Source organism: Callorhinus ursinus, unplaced genomic scaffold (assembly GCF_003265705.2).
Source record: "Callorhinus ursinus isolate GAN/ISIS: 27379988/994484 unplaced genomic scaffold, GSC_fseal_2.0 scaffold7, whole genome shotgun sequence".
NCBI lineage: Eukaryota > Metazoa > Chordata > Mammalia > Carnivora > Otariidae > Callorhinus > Callorhinus ursinus.
Window position 1 is genome coordinate 14,322,390 of NW_027397069.1, and position 17,347 is coordinate 14,339,736.

At 37.0% G+C, this 17,347-nt stretch overlaps 1 pseudogene; it reads right to left on the reverse strand.

Annotated features, from left to right (window-relative positions):
- Positions 1 to 17,347, reverse strand: part of LOC112826323 (small ribosomal subunit protein eS24 pseudogene) — a 92,389-nt pseudogene that overhangs the window by 20,555 nt on the left and 54,487 nt on the right.

Below are 17,347 nucleotides of genomic sequence, written 5' to 3' on the forward strand. Positions count from 1 at the left end.
TCAAGTTTCATAAAATTGTGAGTAGCAATACAACTTACATATTAATTCAAAAGAGGAATAAAATACGTGACTGGAAGTTTTATGTTACCAAGAACAACTCTAATATAACTGAAATATTTTTATATAGAGGGGAAGGGGCTAGGAGGAGATTACATGGAATTCGAATGTTGAAATGAATCTGAGCTGATTCTGGAAGGTAAGCTATAAAAGGTCGAGGATCTTAATGTCTTTGTTTGCCCACTTTCTATATTCCTTGCACCTAATATATAGTAAATGTTGAGAAGTTATTTGGTTGATAATCTGCCTCCCCCAATTTTTCTTTTAAGACTCCAAGAGTAAATATTTTTTAGTTTGTTGGCCATACTGGGTTTGTCACAACTATTCAACTCTGTTGTCATAATATGAAAGCAGCCATTTCCAATTTAAAAAAAAAAAAGAATGAACATCTGTGTTTCAGTTAAATTTACAAAAAAAAAAAAAAAAAGAAAAAGAAAGCCTGGTGCTCAGCCCATGGTCTAGGTTCTTTGGCCCCTCCTATACATCTTCTTTCTTGTTCCTTGGATGCTCAAGAGTTTAGAACGTTATATTTCATGGTTCATGACAAACCAGATACTCTGTGAGTTTAGAACCATGCCTTAAAATTTACAATGGGATCTTTTTGCTTATATATTAACAGAGGTGGTATATTTATTACCAGGGCCTAATTTTGTGTCTTCTGAAGGCAGTGGTCCTTTGTGAACACCTCTAACTGTCCTGGACCAACCTCTACAATGCCCCACATCATCAGGCTGATAACAACTTTGGAAATGAATAATAGTTACCTATCACACAGCAGATTAAAGCAAAGGTCTTAACTATCTGATGGTTTTCAGTTTAAGTGTTTGTTTGCCCTCTAATACGTCCTTTACAATAATCACTTGAAAAAATATACAATAAAAAAATCTGCCTCTAAACTCTTCTCAATTTATATAGCACAGCAAGAAATAATATAAGCCAGGGAGAACACAAATTTTTGAAGAACTAAGTTTAGTAGCCAGGATTGTGCAAACCCTGTTTCTTTCATTCTCTACTCCTCCATCCCTCCATCCTCCCCATCAGATCTTTACTATGGTAAATGTCAATGAAGAAAAGACCCATGGGCGCCTGGGTGGCTCAGTTGGTTGGACGACTGCCTTCGGCTCAGGTCATGATCCTGGAGTCCCGGGATCGATCCCCACATCGGGCTCCGTGCTCGGCGGGGAGTCTGCTTCTCCTTCTGACGCTGCTCTCCCTCATTCTCTCTCACAAATAAATAAAAAATCTTAAAAAAAAAAAAAGACCCAACACCCAACCTAAAAAACAGAGATATCCTTGAAAAGAGAACAAGGATGCACTTAACACGTGTATTTCTAATTAAGCTTTGGCATATGGTGATGGTAAATTTAATGTGGCAACTTGACCGGGTCATGGGCTATCCAAACATTTGCTCAAACATAATTCTGGGTGCATCTGTGAGGGTGTTTTGGGATAAGATCAACATTTTAATCAGCAGACTGAGTAAAAAAGATCACTCCCCCCAATGTGGGTGGACCTCATCCAATCAGTTAAAAGCCTAATGAAACAAAAAGGCAGACCCTCAGCTGAGTAAGAGAGACTTCTTCATGCCTAATGTTCTTTGAACTTGGAGATGGTCTTTCTTGTTGCCTTGGTCTTTCTTGTTGAAATTTAGGTTCTTCCTGGATCTGAAGCTTACTGAAACTTTACATTGGAACTACACCGTTCTCTCTCTCAGTTCTTAAGCCTTCGAACTCAAACTGGAATTAAACCACTGGCTCTCTTGGGTCTCCAGCTTAGTGACCGAACCTGAAGATCTTGGGACTTGCTAGCTTCCGTAATCATTTGAGCAAATTACTTACAATAAATTCTACATAGGGATGCCTGGGTGGCTCAGCAGTTAAGCATCTGCCTTTGGCTCAGGTCATAATCCCAGGGTCCTGGGATCGAGTCCCTCATCGGGCTCCCTGCTCATGCTTTCTCTCTCTCTTTCTCTCTCTGACAAATAAATAAACAAAATCTTAAAAATAATAAATCTCTACATAAATATTTAATATATATACTATATAATATACACATACACATACCCCATTTGTTCTCTGAACCCTAATATGTACACACATATGTATGGTTTCATCGGTACCCAGTTCCCTGCTTTCACAGTCTAGATACTCTCTAATACTCTCTGTGCTTCATCTGTGAACGCTGACTACAGACAGAGCCTTTCTCTGCTTTGACTGGGAATTCAATGAACCCGTCACTTTTTTTCTTGGCTGACTGCTGCAGCTGGAATCTTGATATTCTTATTTCTACAGTGAATGTTTCTACTATTAAAGTTGAGCATAGGAAGGGAGCCTACTTCTTCCACAGCTGGGTATACACCAGGGGAGGATGATGTGCTTAACCTCCCAGACTGGAACATCATTGTGTTTTCCCAGTATACTCTGGTGAAGCTGAATTACAAATACATCTTTTTTTAATTTTTTAGGTTTTCATAGAAAATAAACTTATGAAAAGATTTTTTTAAATATAAAGACATTCAATCTTCCACATAATTCTCAAATAACTCTTGAAACATGGTATTGATGCAATTTAGGAACCAAGAAATGCCATCGTTCTTTTTGGTTTGTTGCCTAATTTCTTAAGGTTTGGATTGATTTTTTTTATAAGTCTGTGGACTGTGGATAAATGCTGATTTGTTTAATTTATGTAATGGATAAAAAAGCAGACATTAAAATGCACTGACATTAGTGATGAGGTTGAAGAAACCAAGGCATTTGGTTCACATAAAGTTCTACTGAAATGTCTGGAACCAAAGCAGCAGTCTGTATTTCAAGGCTATTTAGAAAACAAGACATAAATCTTTACTTGATAAGAGGAACAAATCAATAGAAAACAAAACACATTTATATGTTCCTGATAGCACTACAAATGGGGAATAGAACTCTTAGGTTAACCTATTGTTCAAGAAGAGCTATTCAACTCTGTTGTGCACAGTGAATATAATTCAGGAATTTTGATACTTTTTGAAGTAAGGGCTTCTATTTTTTAAGTACCTCTAACCCTTCTTGTATGAGTTGAAAATTTGCTGTTTTCTTATTTTTAACACTGTTAGATTTCCCTGCAAAGTACAGAAACAAACAGAAAAAGAACACAGTGTCTCTTAAAACTGCAGAAAATCTACCTTGACATTCACAGTTGCTAGACAAAGTCATTATTTTTTGTTTTGTTTTGTGAAGAGCTAGAAAATATGGAATAGTAATGAAGAAAGAAAATAATTGTGAGCTCATATATATTGAATATTAAATCAAATTAACAGGCAAAGATAGATTTATGGCCCCAGAGATTATACAAGGAAGCAAATTTCTGTCAGATCTGGAACTTGATTTATATCTGTTAGTAATGAAAATAATGAAGAATTATCTTTGTGTTATAATCTTTTAACCCTGTCTAATGAAAAGGGATTTTTTTCTTTTTTTAATGGTTCTACTGAGAAATCCTAGTGATTCACTACTTGAAACAGAATCTAGCATCGTGAAAAATGAATTCCTTGTTGTAACCTTTTTGTTCTATGTTCTCAGTAGACCTAAGTCTGTGCTTCAGATAGTGATCGTGCATAAATGCAGAGAGGCATGGATCTTGGATTCCTCTTCTAAGACTGAGTAGAGCTCAGCCTTGCAAAGCCATGCTTCATCACCCCATTTTAAAATGGATTTTGGACATCCCATTTAGAGATGGATTTCGGACACCTCATGTGTTCTTTCACACATTATAATAAAAAATACATTTATTTCTGGTCACACAGCACAAGCTTGTTGCTTCTGCTCTGACACTGGTAGATAGCGCACTAAAGCGTATTTAGAAGTATTAAAAAATGCTGAACGGTGTGATCGCTGGTCACACAGATGTTGAGAAGTTTCCCCTGTGCAGTCTGGAGCAGTGAGTGTGATTAAACTATAAAATAAGATTTCCAATCTAGTGCCAAAAGAAAGGAAGGAATGAAGAATGAACAAATGGACAAAGAAAGAAAAAAGAAGAAATCTTTTAATTCAAATTCTGCTAAATTTAAAACATTTTGATTTCTACCTTGGTCTGGCACCCCTTCACTTTCCTCTGTTTACACTAATATTAAACTGGTTCCAATCAAATGAGTTTATTGGTGTGCAAATTCTAATTTTTTGAGCAAGTATAAATAAACATTCCTCTATAATAAGGTGTAGATATATGAAGAGATGAATTCATGAGGAAATCACTTCTTGTAAGACAAAACTTAAAAGAGATAATCAAAATAGTAGGTCCACAAGCCCCTGGCCTTGACCCAAGTCTTAAAATGTCCTCTCCAGAAATGTGAAAGGTGACTGAGAGATTGTCTACATGACCAGACTGAATGCACTTAGAGGGATATCTGAATTATCTCCAACATACCAACTTTGTAGTATTATTCTAAGAACATTACTTATGTAATGGCTTTTTTCCCAAGAGGGTGAAAAATGTTTTTATTCCATTTTTAACCTATCTTTATAGTTGCTTATAATAGTTGATTTAATTAATAAAATGATGATTCCCTATTTAATAGGTTAAATATAGAAGAGTAGGAGAACATATAAGCCCAAGATCCACCACTTGGTGGTAAGAAATATGCATTCATGAGTCCTCTGATATATATTAACCGCCACATTATACTAGCGTATATAGATTCACACCCAGGGTTCATAAATACTATATGAGAATGCAGGTTTCCTTGTCCCCAGTAATGTTCTTTCCCACAGCATACTCTACGTATCTCCATAATTATTCACATAGAGTCAATGAAGAGTTAGTTGACAGTCATTTAATAACCTTAAAACAAAAACAAAGTTGATGAATAGATAATGCATCACAGAAGATCTGGGGCATCTTCCCGAGTATCTAATGTTAGAAAAGTGCCCATTTTGCAATAGTTTTTAAGCGATCTTTGATGATGAGGCTTATTATTTTTTTTTTCCCTCCCGCCACTGGCATGGGCCTTCCTTTCTTTCTTGAGATGTGCTCCTTCTCCGTTTTTTTAGTTCTATCAATCCTTCAGGATTAACACGTGCCTTTCTGACCATTATAGGATTCTGGATGCTCTCACAGTCTGACAAAGGTCATGTTTTTGCCGTTAAATTTACCGTGTAGTATTATAATTAACCTTGTATTGAATTTATCTACCAAATTGGCCATGTACTTTTTAAGGGAAATTACCACATCTTAGATACTTGTGGAATTCCTTTGAATCACATAGCGGTTCAGTAGAAGATCAAAGAATGTGTGAATGAATTTATAGTTATTCAAAAACCTAAACCTGTTACCTGTACCAATTCCATTTGCTTACTCTATTTCTCAGAGCAAGCATAAATGATGAGGAGTTGTTTTAAATTTAGATTTATTTCCTGGATTCTATTCTATAATGTTGGCATCAATGGATGCCAGAACATTCAAGAAAATAATTTTTGGGGGCACCTGGGTGGCTTAGTCGTTAAGTGTCTGCCTTCGGCTCGGGTCATGGTCCCAGGGTCCTGGGATCGAGCCCCACATCGGGCTCCCTGCTCTGCGGGAAGCCTGCTTCTCCCTCTCCCACTCCCCCTGCTTGTGTTCCCTCTCTCCCTGTCTCTCTCTGTCAAATAAATTTAAAAAAAAAATAATTTTTTGCCCATTCTGATGCCCATTAAACCTCCAATTAATGATTTTAATAAAATTGAAATAAGCAACTGGTAAATAATTAATTGATTGAGAGATTCCTAACTTCACATTTTTTGATAATTTAAATTATTGATCTTATTTGCTATGGTGCTGGCATCTGACCAAGTATCCTGCCAAGTTAGTAATTAAAATACAAATTGGTTTTATGAATCAGAGTGCTTCCTTTCTAGATAAATAAATCCTCTGAGACACTGGCAACTGATATCATACACACTTGTAATGTCAAACAAGGAAAGGTTAGTTGCAATTGTAGACAGAAAACAATTAGTGGGGTTCTGGTTTGTATTGACAGAATCACTCTAAACAGAGATTTCCCAGTCTAAACAGTATCATCCATTGTAATAAAATTTGCCAGCAAATCTGCTCTATGAAGCATTTAGTTGATAATAATCCCCTTTAAAATGCAGATACCCAGTCTCATAGGTGTCTGTGTTTATTTGTGAATCTGTAATTTCAAACTCAGGCAAATAAACATCTCCCATGATGATTATTATCCCTTTCTATCCTTGACAGCCTTATTTCAAGCATAGACCATTCCTGGGGAATGAATTACATTATAAGCATTCAAAGTCCTGAGCATCACGTTTAGGGTGATATGGCCCCAAAAGTTTAACTTCACAAACTCCGTACACATGTTCCACTTAGAATTGGAGGTTTTCTTCCTCCCCGCCCCCCCCCAACCTGTTCGTGGGAAGAGGCATGAGTGCCCTAGAGCGAGAAACCAGGTCCTAGATGGGGGAGTACTAGGGAATTACACTTTTCAAAGGGGCTTGGAGTAGGTATTCTTAGTGAGAGTCTGGGAATGTGAGGAAAAGGAACAAGCTGTAAACATAAGAACTGATGTGGCACACCACCTTATGGGTGTTATTGCTTTCTTTATTTCCCCTTAAATTTCTCTTCGTCCTAACTGAGAACAGAATGAGGAGAAGGGGATGTAACAGTAGTAGAGGGGGGCTTTCCCTCATTTTCAAGCATATCCTTACTGAGGTTGATTTGATTCTGAGTCTTGTGAGATTCGCTCTACTTCTTGTGGTCTAGATATTTTCCCTCGACATATCATTTAGATCTTCCTTTTTCCCTGTGGGTCTTCTGAAAACCAAAGAAACATTCCAGCTACCTTTCTATTTAAATAATAAGAGATTCAGACCCTTCTTCTAGCCATATTCTTCTCTGTATTCCAGCATAAAAAGGAAGTGAGGAAGCCGGAGCCCTAAGTGCGAGACGGTGTGCAGAGCTGGGGTCCCCCAGCCAGTGGTTCTCCATTTCTCTCCTGTTATTTAATCCTTTATCATGTAGGTGGGACTAGGGGGCTCTGATAAAAGGAACCACTGCACACAGTTGATTTAGTTCATGCACATTTTAAAAATACTTCTAAAATTGTTCAATATAAGAGAAAGTGATGGGGTTCAATATTCAGCTGACTTCAGAAAACAAGAAAGGGGGATCTTGGGTGGGCTGTCGTCATGACCCCATTACTTAGCATCCCAAGTGTACATAGGTGGTAAGACATCAAGAGTAAAGTATTAATCCAAGAACGTTAATTAAAATAACCCATTTCTGTTAGGTATCGTATGTTCGTACCTTGGTCCAAGATCCCTTTGGATGGACAATCACCCACCTTTTCCCAGGTTAAACAAATTAAAGCACTAGGATAAAAAGCTCCGTGGCTAAGCCACTCCAAGCATTTCAAATGGCATATACCATTGTTCGCATGTAGGGGTGTGTGTGTGCACAGGCACATGCACACGTGCACAAATAATATTTTAAGTAGGTTTTGTGCTATGAAAGGAAGAGAGAGAAAAAAAGAGGGGGAAAGAAGGCAATGAGGGGAAACAAGGAGCAGCAGACCACATTACAAGGTGATCACAGCAGGGTGCTGAAGGAATCCAAATAGGACCAGGAGGGAGACAGATGCTTGCAGGATGAGCACTATCTGAATCAGAAAGAGTTTTCAACAGGGCAAAACAATCTTATTTTTTCTAATTTTATAAGCTGTATTTGCCATTAAAATTCTTTTTTTATAGTAACAAAAATGTATGGTCCTCAGGAATCCTGTCAAAGGCATGATTATATTTTCTCAAAAGAAATTTTTGTTTTTTCAAGTCACATCAGGTCATATTGAAACCACCAGGGTCTCAAGCCAATAGAACCATCACATGTGAGGAAGGGGCAAACTTCAGTGGTTCTTCCAGAAAGGAGGTTTGGGAGGAGAGAGGGACGCAGGAGGTGGAAGGGTCAAAATTCTTGCCCAGTATGTGATGATGACATCCTCACCTCTTTCAAAACTTTAGTAAAATTTATATTCACAAAATGCTATAGGCAAGTCATTTTGTTGTGGGGAGAAGGATATGAAAGAGTTGGTCTTCATGCAGGAGACATCGTGTCAGCAAATCTGGAACAGGGATCCGCAGAAAAGCAAACAGAGAAGAGATCGTATAGAATTTGAAAAATTCCAGAAGCTATGTGGAGGGGGTAATCTGGACTAGTATATGATGTGACGTTGGGAGTTAAATCCCAAATTTAATCCATCTGCAGGGGGCTTTTAGCTAACAGGTAATTTATAGAACATTTGGAGTCACTTTTTTTTGAGGGGGGGTCCAAATAATATGTGTGTATAGATATACAGTTATATGCAGTTGAGATCTTACTATATATAGATGTCTTTTCATTTTCTGAGGCTATAATTTGTTCTAAAAAAACTAAAATGTGTAAGTGAACATAATTTTTATGGTATTTCATAAAAGGATTTCCACATTTTATTTTAAATTTTCCTGTTTAGATTTTTTTTCAACTTACTGTGGAATTACATTTAACACTATAATAAACAACTACATACTTAAATAGTTTTAAATACAATTGTCTCCTTTGGAGAAATTCCTGAAAGTTTTACGATATATAGCACTTTTAAAGCTGTTGATACTTACTGACAAATTGCTTTCCAGAAACTTACCACTTTCTACTCTCCCCAGAAATTAGAAAATCTCCTTTTTATCACCTTTCATTGGAATGGCACACTATCAAATTATGATAGTTGCCAATTTGAAAGCTGAAAGGGTTCTATTTTTATTTTATTTTTTTTTTTAGGATTGTATTTATTTGAGAGAGAGAGTGAGAGAGGGGTGAGGGACAGGGGGAGAAGCAGACTCCCCGCTGAGCAGGGAGCCTGATGTGGGGCTTGATTCCAGGACTCCGGGATCATGACCTGAACCAAAGGCAGACGCTTAAAAGGTTCTATTTTTAAATTTAAATCTGAGTACTAATAAACTAACAGTATGAGTTTGTTAATTTTTTTGGAGGGTCTTGGTTTTCTAACACAGTTGTTCTTATCTTTGTATAAGAATATGAATGACTATTAAAGGTTTCAGACATATTACCTGGAGATATATTAATATAGGAATTTTTGAAAAGGTTTCTTTAAGATCTGAATGAATTAACTTTACACCCCTTGGAAGAGTTCCTTGGGTTTAGAAAGTGCTGCATATATTAGCTTTTTACTATTATTAGTACTTCTCTTGCAAACTCATCAATTATAAAAGATCATTTATAAATTCTTACAGGTGACAATATCTTAGCAACTATAGAGAAAAATAGACATTTTTACTATTGGATAACTTACTCTAATTATAAAACATGTTTTAAAGAAGTATACTTACACAAGTATAAACACTGGCTCAAGTGGGTGGGGGGCGTGAAGTGCCACCAACTCAGCTGTTCCTTTCCAGAGTGCTCCATCTTCAAGACACCTCTTAAGAACTTCCAGTGTCACTGAACATCAAATATTGTTTCATCAAATCCCTTATTTAAAAATAAGATTCAATCATCCCTGAGAAACAAATTAACAGTCCTTGATCATACAAGTTAAAAGAGGCACATCTCTTATATTTTTTCTTTGCAGTTGATACAGAATAAAAGAAAAATCAATCTAGTATATTCTCCAAGAGTACGAAGTAAAAAAGCCCTGATTTCAAAACGTTTTGAAAAACAGGAAATCAGAATTATTTGCCTGGTTATTGTTTTGTGATACCAGTGGTGACACATTATGTCAACTTTCTAGAAACAGCTATATTTCAGCCATTCGAAAATTTTGACTAGAATCACACATGTAATTCTAATTGCATAAATATAAGTAAAATACTAACTCAGCAGTGATTCATGTTTGAAACACAAATTTTTCACAGAAGCATAAATTATACGAACTTACATGGCATGCATACAAAAAAAGACATTTAAATCAGAAGAAATCTCAAAGACATATCAATGAGACTATTTTCCTTTTCCTAAGGGACTAATGAACAAGTATGTTATACTTTATTATTTTTTTGCCTAACTTCATTATTTTCATTACCTACTTAGTTGAGAAGAGTTAGTTGAGAAATTATAGTACTTTTACTTATTCTTCTCTTACCAAACCCAGTGTGTCAATAACATTTATTTCCTCATTTTCTACTCAAAAAGGATGTTTAGGTGATAAGCATTTGTTTTAGGGTTGCATGCAATATACAAGAAACTAAATGCTGATGCTCACAAGTTTAATATGCTTTCTTTTTGCTTCTCTTCAGGTTGCTTTGTGAGATTATTATATAGGTTATACTTTTTGAGCTTTTGGAAACCCAAGAAGTACTTTATTCTTTCCTTTGGATTTGGGAGTTTACTACATGCACGTAACAAAGTGCAGTCCATCTTTATGCAAACAGCTTAAAAGGCATTGTGCCTGAAGGGCTGTTTTATGGCATTATTTGGTTTTACATCTTTGCAATCAACACCATACAGCTAACAGGGCCATGTAAATTCATGAGAGATTTTTCTACTGAAGCCCAAACAAGGTCACCTGCTTTTGAAGATCAGAGAGAGATAAAAGTGACACCGTTTCTGTAACAGTACTAAAACAAAGTGTACAGACTCTTTTTTAAAAACTATTGATTCCATCTTTGAAAGTATATCTGATTTTTCCCCCCAAATCTGGATTTCTAATGCTAATTCTAATGGAGTAATTTTGGACAAGCTCTGGTACCAGCTATTCATGTTTATTTCCTTTTATAGAATGCTCTCTAAAACATTAAAAAAAATGTTTCAAAACTTGTTTTGCTTTCCAAGGCTATAGTGAGCTTTTTCAGGGATGTTTATGCATGTAGGTAAATGGGCATTTTATATGTTCTTATGTGTCCTTAAGATGCATTCTATGATATATACTAGAGAATAGGCAGTACTATTTTAAAATATCAACTGGAAAATATATTTAGTGAGATTCCTTTTTTTGAGGAGGGAGTGTGACTGCCTTTAACACCTTTTACCCTTTTTTTAAAAAAAGATTTTATTTATTTATTTATTTATTTGATAGGGAGAGAATGAGAGATAGCACGAGAGGGAAGAGGGTCAGAGGGAGAAGCAGATTCCCCACTGAGCAGGGAGCCTGATGCGGGACTCGATCCCGGGACTCCAGGATCATGACCTGAGCCGAAGGCAGTCGCTTAACCAACTGAGCCACCCAGGTGCCCACAACTTTTACCCTTTATACATAGTTTCATTTTTATTAAAAATAAAAGTATTCAAAATGAAGTTCACAGTCACTCAAACAAGTTTTTTTTCTTTTTGTTTTGCAGTAAAGTGTTTGTGCTAAAGTGTGTCTTTTTAAATCCTCTTTTTAAAAAATACCATAGAGCTTATTTATATTTTTAATGAGAAAGGGAAAAAAAATAGGATCTTGATACCTAGGCTATATAAACGAGACAAAACCAAAACCAGGTCCCTAGCCATACAGTTCATGGTTTAAGAAAACCCAAACCAAAGTTTCCAACACAACTTTCCTTGAATAACCTACAAAATGGAGAACCAAGGTCATTATTTTTACATGTCCTGAAATACAGACTCATAACTTTCATTAAGTATTTGTCACACTGTCCACACATCTTCTATAATTTTATCTACTCCTAAGAACAAAATGTTAATTCAAATGGCATTTTTTTAGTACAGTCAGCACACAATGTTACATTAATTTTAGGTGTACAAGTTACTGATTTGACAAGTTTATACATTATGCTATTTTCACTACAAGTGTAGCTACCATCTCTCTGGTTACATAGCTATTACAATATCATTGACTGTTACTTTTTATACCAAAATTTGTATAAAACCACAGAATACTCTGACTAGCCAAAGCAATCCTGAGAAAGAAGAACAAAGCTGGAGGTATCATAAGACTGGATTTCAAGATATAGTACAAAGCTGCAGTCATCAAAACAGTATGGCACTGGCACAAAAACAGACACATAGATCAATGGACCAGAATAGAGACCTCAGAAATAAATCCACAATTATATAGTCAATTAGTCTATGACAAAAGAGGCAAGAATTTACAATGAGGAAAAGATGGTCTTTTCACTAAGCAGTGCTGGGAAAACTAGACAGCTACACGCAAAAGAATGAAACAGGACTACTTTCTAACACCATATACAGAAACTCAAAATGGATTAAACAAGGGGGAAAAAAAGCAAAAATAAACTATTGGGTCTATATCAACATAAAGAAACTTTTGCACAGTCAAGGAAGCCATCAACAAAATAAAAAGACAACCCACTGAATGGGAGGAGATATTTGCAAATGCTATATCAAATAAGGAGCTAATATTCAAAATATATAAAGAACTTCTAGAACTCAACACCAGAGAAACAATCTGATTTAAAAATGGGCAGAGATCTGAATAAAAATTTTTCTAAAAAGGACATACAGACAGTGAACAGACCCATGAAAAGATGTTCAACATCACTCATCAGCAGGGAAATGTAAATCAAAACTAGAATGAGGTATCACCTTACACCCATCAGAGTGGCTAAAATCAAAAACACAAGAAAATTAAATATGGGTGAGGATGTGGAGAAAAAGGAACCCCCGTGCCCTGTTGGTGGGAATGCAAACTGGTGTAGCCACTGTGTAAAATACTAAGGATGTTCCTCAAAAAATTAAAAATAGAAACACCATCTAATCTGATAATTCTGCTATTGGGTATTTACCCAGAGAAAACAAAAACACTAATTTGCATCCTTATGCTTGCTGCAGCATTATTTACAATACCCAAGACATGAAATCAACCTAAGTTGAATAGATGAATAGATAAGGAAAATGTGGTGTATACACACACACACACACGGATATGTATGGAATATGGAATATTACACAGCCATAAAAAGGAATAAGATTGTGCTATTTGAGACAACATGGATGGACTTAGAGGGCATTCTAGTAAGTGAAGTAAGCCAGACTGAGAGAGACAAATGGTACCATATGATTCCACTCATGAATGGAATCCAAAAAAGTAAATAAACAAAAAGCAGAACCTGACCTATAAATACAGAGGAGTGATGGTTGCCAGAGGGGTCAGGAGTGGGGTTTGGGCAAAACACGTGAAGCGGAGAGGGAGACACAGACCTCCAGTTATGGAGTAAGTCACAGGAATGAAGGCTCCAACCTCTTTTTGAAAGAGATTCCCTGTGTGGATAGCTATTTAACAGAGAACATGAACTTACTCAAGAGATTAATCCCAAGATTTCCTCCTTACCAACCTGGACTTTTTACACACTGGAGTTCTTTTCTATTACCCCACTTTGTAATACTTCTAATAGGATCTATTCTTAGCATTTTATGGATTATTCCGTTTACTCTTAAACTACCTTATGCCTTAGTACTAGGATTTCCCCCATGTTACTGATGGAAACTGAAGCAGAAAGCAGGTAAGTTTATAGTTGCCAAAGCCCACAAAGCTAGAACGTGGCGGAGCTGAAATTCAAAGCCATGCAGGAGTTTCATCTACTGCATCATCTGCTGGCACCTAAATTTGAGAGCACCGGTCCCTCAGGTTTCTTAACAAAACAAAATATGGAGCAGGGAGAATAGATGAGGCACGCTGAAATTTCTTAGTGGTTTTTTGTTTTTTTTTTTTGTTTTTTTTTTTTTGCCAGTTGTGGATAAGTTCAGAAATTCTTGTAACGCTGACAGAGGCACTGTGGGAGAGCTAGAGAGGTGCCGGCATGAGTCTCTGAAATGCTGGGATGGAATCTCTCTGCTTTACCTCTTAATAATTGTGAGAAAAAGCTGGGGTGCGGTACTTCATGTCTGAGCCTCGGTGGATGGAATGAGGATAAAGACACCCACTTTAACCCAACTACATCACAGGGATGTTATAAGGCAATAAATACATGGATGGAGGGCACGGTATTCAAATAAGGGATTACAGGTGAAAAAATTTCTCTTAAAATTTTTTTGAAGTTTAAACAATTATAGAAATGTACAGAGATTGAAAGACACGTGCACTTGTTGCCAATAATTAAATATGTTTATATTTTGTCATTTTTAGAAAAGTGGAAAACCAAAAGAGCAGGGATCCCCCACCTCTGCTTTTTTTTTTTTTTTTCCTGTCTCCAAGTTCATTTCCTACCTTCCCTCTCAGAGGCACAACCACCATGATAAATTTGGTGTGTTTTCCATCAGACCATGTTTGCAGACCCTAACTGAAAATTTGTGTACCCTTCTTTCATTGCTTTATGTTTTCACAAGTTTACATAAATGCTGTCAGTTTATATGAAACAATTTTTACACTACGATATTTTCGAACTCTTCCCTGTACATTTCTATATCTGATGCAAGTGTATGAACATATTGCAAATATTTATCCATTCTCCTACTGGTGGATACTTTGTACTCAAATTTGGCTATGCTTTAATAAGCAGCCTTGCCCACATCTCCTATTATGCCCATGAAAAAATTTCTCTCTACATATATCCTAGATCAGGGGCATGTCAAGATTTAAGGCACAGTGCCCTAATGTGATAAGTACACCTCATTTTTAAAAGTGTCTCATGTTTACTCTCTTGTTTCCTGCACTGAATCATTTGCAAGCATCATATCTCTAAAGTGCACAATGAAACAAGTGTTTTGGATTATAGTTCCTTGGTTGAATGCTGTCTTGAAACATCTTCTCTAGATATTAAAAAAGAAAGTATTTAAAAACTTCTGTCATCTGGCCACTGGAATTCATTTTCAAAACTGCAAGTGTGACCATCAAATGCTTTAGTTTAATGCTTCTCAATTCAATTGATAACAAATGACTACCAAATGCAAACAGAATTCTTACCAAGCTCTAAAGGACCCTCGATGATCTCATACCTAATTTCCCCCTTTAATTTCTTGATTTGTGCCCTTGACCTAGCTTTGTCTATACCGAATCTCTTACAGTTCCCCATCTGCACCTTCTAGTTTAATACCTTCACCCTTTGCTAATGTTCCTTCCCCTGTCATCCCCAAGAAGGCAATCCTTTCACACTTGACGACACATGGTCAATACTTGTTTGCTGAAACTCCTTGTGACTACTTGCTCTTTTACTGTGCATTCTATCTCATCCCTAGTTTAATACCATTTGGTTTCACGATCAGAACAGAAAAAAAAAAAAAAAGATCAAAAAAGCTTACTATGTTCCCATCAGTGATTTGCCTTATATGTGAAGGACTCAAAGCAGGCATTATAAGCACACACAGACAGAGAGCCGTTGCATGAGAAAGTCTTGCACTATTTCTCCCAGCTCGTAGGCCACTCCATGCATGGGCCATGCTCGTCGCAAGAGACAAAGACGAAGTGGGAAGGGACTGCAAGGAAGCTATGCCTCCTTGTCTTAACCACCACATGCATTACACTTGCCAGGAAGCCTCACCAGGTGGTTGTGCCAAGCCACATTCCTCCTGGGGCAGATGCAACTTCGGGGGTTCGCAATAAATAATCCTACGAAAAAGGCACTATGAATTTAGTGTATCATAATTTACTATGTTTCAGAGAGCAGTGTTGCAAGAAGATAAAACCAGTGTTTTAATCCCCAGTTGACAGAAATGTTTGGGTTGAATTGGGTCTTCCCCAAACTCCTATACGGTAGCCCTAACACATAGCACCTCAGAAAATGGCTGTATTTGGAAATAAGACCCTTAAAGAGGTGACTGAGTTAAAATGAGGCCATTAGGGTGGGGTCCAATGCAATTTGATTGATATCCTTATAAGAGGAAATTGGATCCACAAGAGACGTACTACATACCAGGCTGTAGGAGCACAAAGAGGAGATCATGTGAGGACACAGGGTGAAGGTGGCCGCCTGCACGCTGAAAAGAGAGGCCTCAGAGGACCCCGAGCCTGCACATAGAAAACGCATTTCTGTTGGTGAAGTGGCCCAGTTGTGGTATTTGGTTATGGCCGCCCTAGCAAACTAACCCAAGTGAGTTGGAATGTCATCCTGCAACTCGGACAATATAGTGCACATTAGGAAGTCTGTTTTCATCAATGGTGAACCTCAGTGATGCATCCTTGATCGGTCAATATGAAGTTTACCCCAGTGTTTCCTGTCACTTACCACCCTTTTGCAATCTAAGTTTTTCATGTATTTGTTCATTATCTGGGACCCCGACTAACCCCCACTTTCCCCACATACAATCACTTCCCTAGAACATAAGCCACCAGAGGGCAGAAAAATGTTTCTGTTTTACACACAAATGATCAGTATCTAGAATAGTGCCTGGCCTAGAGTGTCTGTTAAAGAACTCTTTGTTGTCTGAGAGAAAGACCCATTTTAAGATTAGGTCACATTCATATTTCTCTAGAGAGAAAAAGCAAAGTGGGACATAAATACATACTTGGTAGACAGTTTTTATTGAGTAAATGCAAGATTTCACAGGTCTTCTCCACAAAGCCTAGTCACTGCAGAATTTCCATTCTTTTCAAATTCAGTGTTTCCTTTTTGTTAAAATGTAATTTTGTGTTTTCTTTTAAATGTAACAAACCATTGTGCAATGCTCTAGGCATGGTTCTCAAAGTTTTATAAATACTGAGACATTTAGCTCTCATAAGAATCCTTTGTGGATTTTTTTTTTTAAAGATTTTATGTATTTGTCAGAGAAAGATAGCTTGAGAGAGAGAGAGCACAAGCAGGGGAAACGGTAGGCAGAGGGAGAAGCAGCCTCCTTGCAGAGCAAGGAGCCCGATGCGGGACTCATTCCCAGGACCCCGTGGTCATGACCTGAGCCAAAGGTGGATGCTTAACTGACTGAGCCACCCAGGTATCCCATGAATCCTTTGTGGATTTTTAAAAGCAAATTGTAATGTCCTAAAAAGTGGGAGAAGGTGGGAGAGAGGGGCTTGCTTTAAGCTTCAGCCTGCTCAGCAAAAATTCCAGCATGGATTTGGAAATCAATAGAGCCATTAAAACGCAGATTAGCAGCAAACCACAGAAGAGGTAGGAGCCATCATTGCTGACCTGAGACCTGATTTAGTACCTGGGAAATGTATAACCCAGACATAGTATATATATTTTTAAAAATCATTCCGTCAGTGACGTCTTTAATGGTAATTTACACTGGGTTCAATAATATCATCACTTTATTTCTATTTTGTATTTATTTTTATTTATCATTTTTTGGGGTCATTTTTTAAAACACATTGGCTTATGGTATCATTGTGTCAAAAACTGTGAAGGGTCTGAACATTTACTCAGCTTATAAGCTAACAAATTAGTCTGTACCATTTTACATATGCTGGCAGAAGAAAGGAGAATCCTATGTCAGAGAA